Source organism: Lithobates pipiens, unplaced genomic scaffold (genome assembly GCF_037356315.1).
Source record: "Lithobates pipiens isolate NorthernLeopardFrog02 unplaced genomic scaffold, aLitPip1_a1.2 Scaffold_25, whole genome shotgun sequence".
NCBI classification, from domain to species: Eukaryota; Metazoa; Chordata; class Amphibia; order Anura; family Ranidae; genus Lithobates; species Lithobates pipiens.
In genome coordinates this window covers 118,357,567-118,371,388 of record NW_027507787.1, presented here as the reverse complement: position 1 = coordinate 118,371,388, position 13,822 = coordinate 118,357,567, and the positions used below count along the sequence as shown (strand labels likewise).

The 13,822-nt window shown below is 47.5% G+C and overlaps 1 protein-coding gene across 2 annotated transcripts in view; it reads left to right on the top strand.

Annotated features, from left to right (window-relative positions):
• DRGX (dorsal root ganglia homeobox) overlaps positions 1–13,822 on the top strand; it is a 352,087-nt gene that overhangs the window by 236,396 nt on the left and 101,869 nt on the right. The window lies entirely within an intron of this gene.

The following is a 13,822-nucleotide window of genomic DNA, read 5'->3' as shown; positions in this document are numbered from 1 at the left end:
GGTCTTGGAAGGACTGAAGAGAGCAGCTTCATTGGTATTTTGAGACTAGGTTAGTGATGTAGCTGGGGCAGAGTTGTGGACACCTTTGTAAATTATTATTAGTACTTTGAATTTTATTTGATGGGTGAGTGGAAGTCAGCACAGGGATTGGCAGAGAGGGGTGGAGGACACTGAATGGTTGGTAAGGTGGATGAGTCTTGGTGTATGTAAAAGGTAGTCCAATGAGGAATGAGTTGCAGTAGTCAAGGCAAGAGATGACCAGGGAGTGAATTAGAAGCTCTGTGGTGTCATTGGTTAAAAAGGAGTGCATTCTACAGATGTTGCGGAGGCTAAGGCAGCATGATTTGGACAGGGATTGGATTTGGGCCTGAAAGGACAGTTCAGAGTCTAGGGTTACTCCTAGCACCCCGGTATGTGGGGATGGACTGATAGTTGTGCCATTGATCTTGACAGAGAAGTCAGGGGAAGGGGCACGTGGGGGAGGAAATATTATGAGCTCGGTTTTAGATTAATTTTGAGGAAGTGGTGTGACATTCAGGCTAATATGTCTGTTAGTAAATCAGTGATCTGTGAAGAGGCTGATGGGGTGAGCTGAGGGGTAGAGAGATAGATTTGGGCGTCATCGGCATATAAATGATAGTTGAAACCATGGGAGACCATCAGCTGACCCAGGGAGGATATGTAGATCAAGAATAGTAGGAGGTCCAAGGACAGAACCTTGGGGGACCCCCAACAGTAAGAAGTGTTTGAGAGGAGGAAGTAGAGTTTTAAGCATCACTGAAAGGCAAGATTTGTGCCAATGGAGAGCACAGCCATGTATACCAAGCAAATTGAGTTTTTTGAGGAGGGGGTGATCAACTGTATCAAAAGTAGCAGAGAGGTCTAATGCCCCGTACACACGAGCGGACTTTTCAACATCCAAAGTCCGAAGGACCGAGTCCGTCAGACTATCCGATCGTGTGTGGGCTGCAACGGACTTTTGATTCGCCAAAGTCTGACGGACTTTAGAAATGAAGCATGCTTCAAATTTTCCCGAAGGAACTCCGCCGGACCCGGTCCCCTTCGAAAACTCCGCTCGTGTGTATGCTACTCCGACGGACTAAAACCGACGCTAGGGCAGCTATTGGCTACTGGCTATGAACTTCCTTATTCGAGTCGGGTCGTACGTCATCACGTTCGAATCCGTCGGAGTTTAGTGTGATCGTGTGTGGCCAAGTCCGTTCGGCCGAAAAGTCTGTCAGAACTCCGTCGGAACTCCGTCGGAACTCCGGCGGAACTCCTTTGGAAGTCTGTCGGACATAAGTCCTCTCGTGTGTACGGGGCATAAGAGTATGGAATAATGACCGTTGGTTTTAGCTGTTAGTAAGTTGTTTGTGAGTTTTAGGAGAGCAGTTTCTGTGGACGAAATCCAGACTGAAGGGGATCAAGGTTTTTTCAATGAGATGGTCGCTCAGTTGGCTGTAGACTAAACGAGTTTGAGTTGGTTACAATTTGCTTTTCTTCCAATTTATTATCCACCTGAACTGTTCTCTCACTCTCTCACTCTCTCACACTCTCACACTCTCACTCTCATACACTCTCACACTCTCACACTCTCACTCTCTCACACTCTCACACTCTCACTCTCTCACACTCACTCTCTCACACTCTCACACTCTCACTCTCTCACACTCTCACTCTCTCACACTCTCACTCTCTCACACTCTCACTCTCTCACACTCTCACACTCTCACTCTCTCACTCGCACATTTTTGGTCAATAGTTTTTGCTTTTGTAGAGCAGACATCACAATCTCTCACACTCTCTCACACTCTCTCAAACTCTCTAACACTCTCACACACTCTCACACACTCTCTAACACTCTCACACACTCTCTCACACTGTCTCACACTCACACACTCTCTCACACTGTCTCACACTGTCTCACACACTCTCTCACACTCTCACACACTCTCACACACTCTCTCACACTCTCTCACACTCTCACACACTCTCTCACACTGTCTCACACACTCTCACACTGTCTCACACACTCTCACACTGTCTCACACACTCTCACACTGTCTCACACACTCTCACACACTCTCACACACTCTCACACACTCTCACACACTCTCTCACACTCTCTCACACTCTCTCATTCTCTCACACTCTCACTCACACATTTTTGGTCAATAGTTTTTGCTTTTGTAGAGCAGACAGAAGTCTGATAGATTGAAAATGGTCTCTGGGAGTTCTGGTTATGAATATCCACTTGTGACCGAACTGGATGGTGGATATTGTCCACGGATCTTTTATATGGTCAGCCCAAACTTGCATGAATATCCTGAGTCTGGCTCCCACTATCGCAGGGCAGAAGGGCGCACCATCAAAAAGAGCTGTTGATCCCCTGTAATGGAGGGTTTTGACTTTTCGATCCTCAAAAAAGATTGGGTATTTCTCCAATTCCACTTAAATTCTTTCCTTGGTCTACATGACCTTGCCTCCCTATATCTCTCGGTAAGATTGCATCTAAATGGTGGAGTTTTTTGCTGCTTCGGTCCTCTGTTGGAAGGGATGAGGGAGGCAGATTTACCACCTGTGACCTTTGAGATGGCTAGCTTCAAACCAAATAAATTTGTTCCATCATAGGGTATTTTGCACCAGTTAAGCCCCATACACACTATCAGATTTTCTGCGGATTTTTTTCCTTCAGATTTACCAAAACCTTGTAGTGCAAGTACCTGTAGTGCCTGATTGCATACAAATTGAAACTCCTAAGGTTTGACCTCATATTATATGGTTTTGGTAAATCTGAAGGAACAAAAATCAGCAGAAAATCTGATACATGTACATGGGGCTTTAGTCTTGGAAGCCGAATCTGTGACCCGTGTTTTTTTTTCCCCTAAAAGTTTTAGTTAGAAAAAGTAATATACAATAAAGGACAAGATAATTGTCACAAAACATCAGCAACACATGTATGGTCACTAAGTCACGATACAACATGCAAGTTCTAACTTAGATCGAATGACCACAACCAAAGAATCAGAAATGGGTGGAGGATCATACTGTTCAATTGTCCCCTCCCCCCTCCCCGAGATATAAGAGGAGGGGGGAGGCGTAACAACTCAGTCATGATCAACATTTATATTGCAGTGTATCCTGACAGGACTAGGTCAAGGTACCCGTCAGCGGAGGTACAATAAATAAGAAGAAAAGAAGAAAAAAAGATAATAAAAAAGCTAGTGAAGGAGGGAAGGGGGGAAACCAGAGAAGAGAAAAAGAAAACGGGGGGGGGGGGAGCATTGGGGGAAGGTCTCAGGGGGGATAACGGAAGGGGGTGTGGACTTGAGGTGGGAAAATTGGAGGGGGGCACGAATGGATCTGCACCTGCCCCCCCCCACGGCACTGGAGGCAACGTCGCATACGCCAGTCAGCCCAAGGAGGCGTACTGAAGGTAGCGATTAGTGCTGACAAAATGGGACCAGCAAGCCCAAGTAGTAGAGAATTTGTGCATTCTGTCTTGCAAGGTGAAAATCAGTTCCCCCATTTCTTTTATGGAGGATATTCGTGCAAACCATTCCCTGATAGTTGGAATGCCCGTGGAGCGCAAATGTTTGGGTATACAAAGTCTGGCAGCATTGACCATATGCATGGCTAAGGATTTGTTGTAGTCTTTTTTGGGTAGTGATGTATGGTGCAAGAGAAACTGAGCTGGGGTGAAGTCCAGAGTATAAGAAGTGATATGCGAGATGAGGCTGTGGACCTCCCTCCAAAAGGACTGGAAGTTCACACAATCCCACCACACATGGAGTATAGTTCCCACATCTCTAACAAGTGTCAGGAATGCTAGGAGAGAATTTATGAAGGCATGACAGGTTCCTATACCACTTAGTAATAACCTTATAGCCATTCTCTTGAATGGCCGGTTTCAACAAGCCTTTATGTGCGTATTCATAGAGTTCCCATCCTCTGTTGACAGGGGTGTTTGAAGGTCTTTATTCCAGGAGATCTGTGAAGGGGTAGGGGTTTGCATTGGGGCCTCTAAGAGGAGGGTGTAGAGGAGGGAGATTAAGTGTCTTTGTGGCCTTTTGCGGTGGCATAAGGATTCAAAGGGCGTGAGTTTGACCCTTTGATAAAGTCACGTGGATGTGACGCAACGCGTCAGGGAGGAGCCAGGTGTTACTATCGTCACTTCCAGTTGCGGCAGAGAAAGGAAGTCTGTTTGTTTACATACTCGCAAAATTGTCTTCAGAACTGTAAGTGTGGATTGATTTTGAATAAAGTTTTTACTATACATACTACACATGGGAGCCCCTCCTCTGTCTCTTTCTCATCTTATATATGGCTGGTGAACTGGTATTACTGACGAGCTGAATGTACGAGACGGAAAAGAGAAGTGAAAGTGTCATCAGGGTTTACACAGTGCTGCATGGCCTTTGATGGCCTTATATTGAGGTGAGAGGCTGGGGAAAATATTGGGGGCACAAGCTGGGCACTGAAATATCGGTGGGCTGACACAACCAGGAGTTGCATTTTTCATTTCACTGCATGGACTTTGTGGACTGTCACTGATTTATATTGAAGTTTGCACTGCACTTTTAAACAAGATTTCACAATTTTGTTATATTGCATAATTTGCACTTGTTTTGCACTTTTATTGTCTATTCCATTTATATGTATATTGCACGATTTTTGATTTTTAATTTTAAGTGTGACTACTATTGCACTTTTTTTTTTTTTTTTCATTAAAGAAAGAGTTTATTTGCAATTTACAAAACATGTTAGAACAGAAATTGCATAGTACCACATATACAATACCGAATATTGAAAGTGCAAGAAATGTATGCAAGATAAGAACATTGACTATAAAAGGCAAAACATATCAAATTGTGGTCATATCAGAAGGTGTACGGACCTAGCCGACAGTGTTAAGCTACAACAAGCCATACTAATTCAAACACCGGCCTGACTGAGTTTCCCATTCTTTGCGGTCCAGAGAGGAAGAAACAAGGGCAGTTAGACAGAAAGTAAGGAATATAGAGAAAATTAGAGAAAGAAAGAAAGAGGAGCAAGAGTGTAGGGGGAAGAACCACGGGGGCCTCCCCCAGCGGTAGCAGAATGACTCTAGGTGTGAGATCAGGTAATCCAGCATATAGACCAACATGCGTCCAGGACAACACGACCCATCAAGCCCCTTAGTCCCCACCGGTTACTCTGACAGGTCAAGTTTGTAACTGCAACACAGTGTAAGCCTGAGAGAATCTGAATGCAAACCACGGAGACCAGGTGTTGTGATAGCGGGTCACCAGTTCGGTGGACTGTGCCGCTGTGTCCTCCATTTCACAAATGTAGGACACTTTATTCAGCCAGTCTCTCAAAGTGGGAATAGTTTTAGATTTCCAGAAAAGAGGAATGAGGGAATTAGCTGCGTTTATCATATGTCTTGAGAGCGAGTTTTTATACTTCCGAAAAGAAAAGTTTGAAATATGTAAAAGACAACATGCAGCATCTAATCTGAGCCTAGTCTCCGTGATTTGTGCGATCGTCTCGACCACCTTGGACCAAAATGGTACTAGCCTTTCGCATTGCCACCAGATATGGAGCAAGGTGCCCTTTTCAGTGCCACATCTCCAGCATCTGTCAGACGTTTGCAGGTACCACTTATGAAGTTTCACTGGCGTTGCATACCAATGAGATAGTATCTTAAAAGCTGTTTCTTGCATTCGTGTGCTTAGGGAGCACCTGTGGGACAGGATACAGGCTGTCTCCCACTGTTTGTCAGTGATCGCAACTCCCAGTTCCTCTGACCATCTCTCTCTGAGTCTATCATCGTCTCGCGGTCTCAAGTTTTGTATCCAAGTGTAGGAGACCGAAGTAGATTTCGGAACAGGCTCACCCTTCCAGCAAGCCGATTCTATTTCTGTGAGTTCTCTCGTGAAATGAGCCCTGTGATCTGTGGAATTGACAAAGCTACGTATCTGGAAATATGACCAAAGGGGCATGCGGGGGGTCCCATTGTCCGTTTTGAAGGGCATAAAGTCTTTCATCTTCCCGTCTGTAAAGCAATGCTTTGCCAAAAGAGGCTTCCCCAGATCCTGTGGTTTCAAGAACTGGTTGCTAATCCCAGGCGGAAAGTCAGTATTATCAAGCAGAGGGGTAAGAGGGTTTAAGGGGGTGGAAAATTTAGAATGTTTGGTAAGCTCGTGAAAATTTTTAAGTGTGGTGCCAATAAGCAGATCTGCCCTCACTGCCATGGGATATTTAGATATGGGTATCCAGGGGGAGAAACGGAGGGGGATCACGCTCGCTTCGTTCTCAATGCTGACCCAGTCCTTAAAGCGATGGTGGCAATGCCAGTCTATTATTCGAGCTATATGTGCGGCTTGATAGTAACCTTTGAAATCAGGGATACCCAGACCTCCCCTGGCCTTAGGTCCCATCAAAAGAGTGGATTTCAGCCGTGGGGGTCTGTGTGCCCAGATAAATCTCATCTGTGAAGCATGCAGGGCTTTGAAAAAGCTTTGAGGTATTTTAATAGGTAAAGTGCGGAGTAGGTACAGAACTTGCGGCAAAACCGTCATCTTACAGATGGCTGCTCTGCCGAACCAAGAAAAATATTTGGGGTGCCAGTCCCGCAGCTCTCCCTCTATAGTTTTAAGGAGAGGGGGGAAGTTGCGATCAAAGATTGAGGACAAATGTGGTGTCAACCAGATTCCTAGGTATTTTATGGCAGACTTAACCCACTTAAAGGGGCTGTTGCTCTGAGTCTTAGTCAAGCAGTCCGGACTTAACGTGATTTTCATGGCTTCAGACTTAGAATAATTTATTTTGAGGTTGGAAAGGAAACCATAAATGGAGAATTCCTTCACCAGAGACGGGATGGAGACATGCGGGTCAGTTAAATAAAACAAAAGATCGTCAGCATATGCTGCTATTTTAAACACCCGTTGGTTGATCTGGAAACCATGAATAGAGTCATTCAATGTGATGTGTCTAATAAATGGCTCCAGTGATATAATGAAAAGTAAGGGGGACAAGGGACACCCTTGTCTCGTCCCGTTTCTAATGTGGACTGTGTCCGAGAGTGTGCCATTAATCTTGAGTTTTGCGGAAGGGTTCTTGTAGAGGGCCAATATCCAAGCCATCATATTGGGGCCCAGACCTGCATGCCTACACGTCTCCAACATATAGTCCCATGCTACTCGATCGAAGGCCTTCTCCGCGTCGGTCGATAGGAGAAGACCCTCGATCTTTCGCTGGCGAGCCAAATGAAGTAGGTTCAGTGATTTCGTCCTGTTGTCCTTGGCCTCCCTACCAGGCATAAACCCTGCCTGGTCGGGACCTATCAGGTCAGAAAGCAGGGGCCTCAGCCTGTTAGCCATGATTTTGGCCAAGAGCTTCACATCGATGTTAAGTAGGGAAATCGGCCTATAGCTTGAACACACCAGGGGATCCTTGCCCTCTTTGGGTAGCACCGTAATATACGCCACCAGGAAATCGTCTGGGACCTGGTCCCGTCCAGACAATTCGCCCAAAGCATTTTGGAGAGGGGAGATTAGAAGGTCCGTAAACGTCTTGTAGTAAATGGCCGTAAGGTCGTCTGGGCCAGGGCTCTTACCGGGTTTCAGGTCTCTAATGGCCGATCGAAGCTCCGTCGTGTCTATAGGTCTTTCTAACAGGGCGGTATCGTCGTCACTAAGTGAAGGGAGATTGGCGGACTTCAGATACTCTTTTATGGCTTGGCACCTGTTGGCCTGCACTTCTGACGGTTTATGTTGGGAAGGGAGGTTGTAAAGATTGGTATAGTATTCATGAAAGTGTCGAGCTATGCTGGTTGCATCCCTATCAATTCTACCTTCCCTGTTCTTGATGTCCTTGATATTATATCATGTCGGAAGGGTCCTCAAAGCTCTGGCCAGTATCTTGCCCGTCTTGTCACCGTGCTCGTAATAAATCTTTTTTTTAAAGAAGAGAAATCTCCTAGTAGTGGTGTCAAAAATTTGTTTAAGGGATCGTCTAGCTTCTAATAGGGCAGTTGCGGTGTCTACTGCAAGGGACTGTTTATGAAGGGATTCCAGAGAGCGAATTTTATCCGTTAGCCTTTTTATCTCTTTATTTCTTTCCTTCTTTTTGTGTGTGCCTATTCGGATCAGTTCACCCCTAATAAAGCACTTGTGGGCCTCCCAAATCACCATGGGGCTAACATCCGGAGCCGTGTTGCGATTAAAAAAATCTGATAACGAAGAAGAGAGATGAGAGAGCACCTCAGGGTCCGTCAACAGGGAAGAGTTCAGTCTCCACATATTTGGTTTGGGTGGGGGCGTAAATAAGTTCAGCGTAATGGAGATGGGAGAATGATCCGAAATGGTTTGTAGCCCAATATTGGCTCCCGTCAATAGAGGAATGTCCCTCTGCGTTATAAAAATGTAATCTATTCTCGAGTGTCGGTTGTGAGGGATGGAGAAAAAGGAATAGTCTCTACCCTCAGGGTGTACATAACGCCAGGTGTCAATCAGGTCCAACGAGTGTAGGAGCTGCTTGAGTCTTTTAAGAACTCTATAGGTAACTATCAACTTCCCAGTAGAAGTATCTTCCGTCGGGATCAAGGGAACATTAAAATCCCCCCCTAGAATCAAACAGCCCCTACTGAAACCCGTCAGCTCGTCGATCAATTTGTGGCAAAACGTAAGCTGGGCAGTGTTGGGGAAGTAAGCATTCGCTAGCGTCAGGGGGACCCCTCTACAAGACCCCCCTGAGGAAAATAAACCTCCCATCTGGATCCACCAGTTTGTCCGAAGTCGGCCTCCCTGCTCACCAAGATCGAAACCCCCTTAGATTTAGAAGTCTCGTTCGTGGCGTGATGTGCTTCCACAAAAAAGGAGTCAATGAGCCTAGGCACCTTATTTGTCTGGAAGTGCGTCTCCTGAAGAAAGACAAAGCTTGGCCTACCTTTTCTGAGCTCTCGCAAAAGGGTGGATCGCTTCTCAGGAATGTTGAGACCCTTAACGTTGTGGGAAATGACCGTGGGCCTGCCGCCTAGATCGGAATACGCCATTATAGAGACTCAGAGAGAGAGGGTCACCCGCACCTGTAATCAAGCCTTAGAAGAAAACAATGTCAGACAGGCCGTCATACAAATTAATTCTTAACACTCTATAGCCCCAAGTTGTAGGCAGAGAAGAAAGAGAGAAAATAGGTAGAAGCAGAAAGGCACGATAGAAAAGGAGTGGAGGGTACAAGTCACTCCCTCCTCGGACGGATAGTTCGTCCTGGAGGGTCAAAGTTAGTGTATACGGGTGGGCCCAACTGGATCCGCCCGAGGCACTATTGTGGGGTCGATGTCGACACCCAACGAAAACAGCAGCAACTACTGTGCGCGACACACACAACAACCTACACGTGTGTCCGCCCAGCCTGAGGAGGTTAAACAATCTTATAGCTATACAATTAAAACTGTAACAATCCAAAAACGGAAAGTCGGGTCGTGGCCCAACAAAGCCCATGAATGCTCAAGTGTCCAAATTGCACTGCGGGGGGGGAGGAAAAAAAAAAAGGGAGGGGAACCCCCATGCCTACTAGACCTTCAGTTATCATGGGGAGTAAAGGTGATCTTCCATGCAGTTCCGGTAACGGGTCCGTTACACTATCAGGTCTGTATAGCAATAGCCAATCTCGTATAATCCCTTATCAGCTGGAGACCCGTTGTGGGGTGGTGCTATGTATGATAACACTGGTAGATTATGCAAAACAGACACAAAACCCCCGAAATATAAAGGGAGAAGAAACATATTATAAAATAAAATATAATAAAATATGATAAAATAAAATAAGATAGAACATAATATAATATGGGGGTCAAAAGTGGAGGCTGAAATCAGACCAAAAAAAAAAAGAAAAAGAAAAAAAAAAAAAAAAAAGGGGAACGAAGAATCCCAAGTTGTGCAGCACCAGCCAGTCAGGTGAAGTTCAGAAGAAAATCCAGCGGTTCAAGTTGGAGCGCTGTGCAAAACTCTGGAAGATCCTCAGGGGTACGCAGGATGTGTTGTTTACCCCCGTGCGTGACCGACAGGGCAAAGGGAAAGCGCCAGGCATAGCGTAGCTCCTTCTCTCGCAGCTTTTCCAGGAGTGGGCGCAAAGCCCTGCGATTTTTCAGGGTGATTTGCGAGAGGTCCTGAAAGAGTTTGATATTTTCCCCGTTGAAAATGATCTGCTCATTCCTGCGCGCTCTGGACATGATATCCCCTTTGAGGGAGAAGCTCTGCAAGCAGCATATAATGTCCCGAGGGGGTAGCGTATCCGGACCTCGAGCTCTGAGGGCTCTGTGGGCCCTGACAAATTCAATACCCGTGTCCTCCGGCCTGTCCAGCACAGTGTTGAAAACTCTCTGCAACGCAGCGGGAATTTGCTCAGCCATGACTGACTCCGGTATACCATGCACCCTAATATTGTTGCGCCTCCCCCTGTTGTCTAAATCCTCTAAATGTCTATTCATCTCAATAAAGTGCACAGCATGAGCACTGGCCACCCTGTCCAGTTTGGAGATCTGTTTGTCTCTATGCTTCCCAGCCGTCTCTGAAGCAGCCATCTTTTCCTGAAGAACCAGGAAGCGGGTTTGATCTGATGACTGTCTGTTCGGGACAAAGCCGGCCTGGTCTAAATCTAGAGCGCTCAATCTCTCATTGTTGGAGGCCACGCGGAAGGCTCTTGAACGCTCATATAAATTTAAATGGGAGCCAGAGGCACTGTCATACCTTGGTATCTTATCTGACCCCGATGATTCAGTCATTGTGTAGGAAAAACTATCCCCCACTTTACAAAAAACTAACTGAGGATCTAGCGAAATGGCAGGTTCATCCCCCATTGTGGTTCGGCAGACTACACTCCATTAAAATGAATGTGTTGCCTAGAATACTATATTTGTTCCGCACTCTACCGGTGGCTTTACTACGAAGGGATCTTCAATTACTGCAAAATGGAATCCTTCGGTTTATTTGGGGAAATAAGAGGCCCAGGGTGAACAGAAGCACAATGTACACTTTATAGAAACATGGGGGGCTGGGCCTGCCTGATCTGCAGAAATACTTTCATGCGGCTCAGCTGGCCCACCTCTCCAGATACCACTCACACCAACCACATGCTATATGGATGGACATGGAATCTTATTCCTGTCGTCCCTCACAGATTTCGCAGATAATGTGGCTTCCAATGAAAATCCACCTGGTCCAAAGAGACAAGGCCAGGCACCAAGGGGAGTAATCTGTTAGCTAAAATTTTCGCATAGATTTTAATGTCCAAGTTTAAGAGGGATATCAGTCGATAATTTGCGACCGAGGAAGAATCCTTACCCTCTTTAGGAATCACCGCAATGTGTGCTCTAAGCATTCTGTCTGGCGTGGTCTGGGGATCTGATAAGGCATTGAATGTGTCCAGGATTTTGGGGGCTAGTGAATCAATAAAGGCTTTATAATATTGGAGGGAGAAGCCATCTGGGCCAGGGGACTTGCCTGTTTTCATTTGTTTCATAGGTTTGTCTAATTCTGATGCCAGAATGGGGCCTTCCAGGTCTAGTGTGTGTTGGGAAGAAATTGGCTTAGGACTGTAGCAGGAGAGGAATTCTTTGATAAGTGTAGTGCGTGATTCGAAATTGGACCGTGGGGGACCGGTGGGTTTCAGATTGTATAGTTGAAAATAAAATTTTAAAAAATCTTTACTCTAAAAGAGTTTTGAGTTTTGGACTGTGTGTGCAAGAAGGCGCCCACATTTGTTCCCCTGCTCATAGAAGATCCTCTGGCCAAGAATGTATCTTCTCCTGGAGCGCTTACCCAGTTCCTGCAGAAGCAGGGCTCGGTTGTATGTCAATCTCTGTAGGGTGGCTTGTGCATGGGTCAGTTTGTGAGGAGCTTCAAGAGATTTAATTGTCCTGATAATGGAATGTATGTTTTCTAGATGTTGTTTCTTGGCTTTTGTAGCAAGGGCAATTAGTTTGCCTCGAATCAAACACTTGCACGTTTCCCAAAGGGTGTCACGACCGTCCTGGCGTCCCGGTCGCACACGGGAGAATTACCCACAGAAGCCTGTTGTCGAGAACCCGTCGTTCCCCTTTGGCACGTGTTAGCGCGAACGGACGCAGCGGGTGCGCGTCGGCACGAACGAGCGCACGCGCGTGCGCGGGGTCACGAACGGGCGCACGGCCACTTGCGGGGGCACGCTGACTCGTCGTGCGACCGTTTTGGCGCCCTAAAGGCTTCTTAAGGACTCTGCTCCATTCCCTTCTTGCTGTCCAGTCTACAGCGTGTTCGGAGATTCTGCTATCTGTTACCTGTTACCCATTGCCTAGATTCCTGTGACCCGGCTTGTTCTTGACCACGATCCGTTGCTGCCTGCCTTCGACTACCTGCCTGTCTGACCACGTCTCTGCCTCGTCCCCTTGTACTGTGTTGACCGCCTGCTGCCGACCCGGCCTGTACCCGACTCTGCTGTTCCTGCCAATCCGTTCGGATTTCCTGTGCCTGCTGTCTCCGCTGACGATCATCTACTTGCCAGTCCATCCACTTGTGCCTGCTGCCACCTGCCGATTGTCATCAGCCTTATCTACCCGCTGCCTGTATTGCTGCTGACTATCCGGACCTGCCTCTACCTGCCAGGCACTTGTGCCCTCTGAACTTTTGAATCCCTGTTACCACCTCCAGGGGTTCTTGAGCCAGGGGATACGAGGGGCCGCTCCCTGCATTCCGGGCTCGCCTACTAGGTACGTGACAGTACTGGACAGCCATGTCCGAGCCTGCGCAGGGAGCCTCCCCTATGGACGAGCTCTGCCGCCATCTGGCTGGCCTTACCCAGGAGGTAAAGAGTCTACAGGAAGGTTATGGCAGATTGGAAGAACAAGTCCAGGCGCTATCTGCTACCTCGCCAGCTGCCCCTGGGGCCCATGCTCTACCATCAGTAGTGATGATGCCACCCGAGCCCAGGGTCCCAACTCCGGAACGATTTGCGGGTGACCGGAATAAGTTCAGAGCCTTCCGTAATTCCTGTGAGCTCTATTTTGCCTTGCAACCAAGGACCTTCTCCCTCGAGGCAACCAAAGTGGGGTTCGTCATTTCCCTATTGACGAACGAACCTCAGGCCTGGGCACACCGTCTACTGGAACGAAAGGATCCGTCTTTAGACACCCTAAACACCTTCTTCCTGGCGATGTCTAGACTTTACGAGGACCCCCAACTTGCTGCGACCGCAGAGGCAGCCTTACACGCCCTGCAACAAGGTCGCAGGCCTGTGGAAGATTACGTGTCCGAATTCCGACGCTGGAGCGCTGACACGGACTGGAACAATGCAGCCCTGCGATACCAATTCCGCATGGGTCTGTCTGAGCCTCTGAAGGACGAACTGGCACGTGTAGGCATTCCTGAGACTTTGGAAGCTCTGATAGACATTTCGGTCCAAATTGACAGACGTCTGAGAGAACGCCACCAGGAGCGTTCCACCGCAGCTACCCGCCCCGTTTGGATGTTGCCACGGGTGCCTAGCTCCACTCACCCAGCTCCTTCTGCTCCTGCCACAGTCACACTGGATCCTCCGGAACCTATGCAGCTGGGGCTACTCCGTCCATCCCTGACTCCAGAGGAATGTCAACGTCGCCGGGCCGGTAACCTCTGTCTGTATTGCGGAGAACCAGGACACTTTGTTCGCACTTGCCCAGCTAAAATGCGTAAGTGCCTCTTCATCCCACCTGTTCCCTCACCTGTGCTGTCTGATAACACCTCTCACCTGGCTGTCCCTGTTCTTTTGCAGCTTCCAGGAAGGACTATCCAAACCCACGCAGTTATTGACTCCGGGGCGTGTA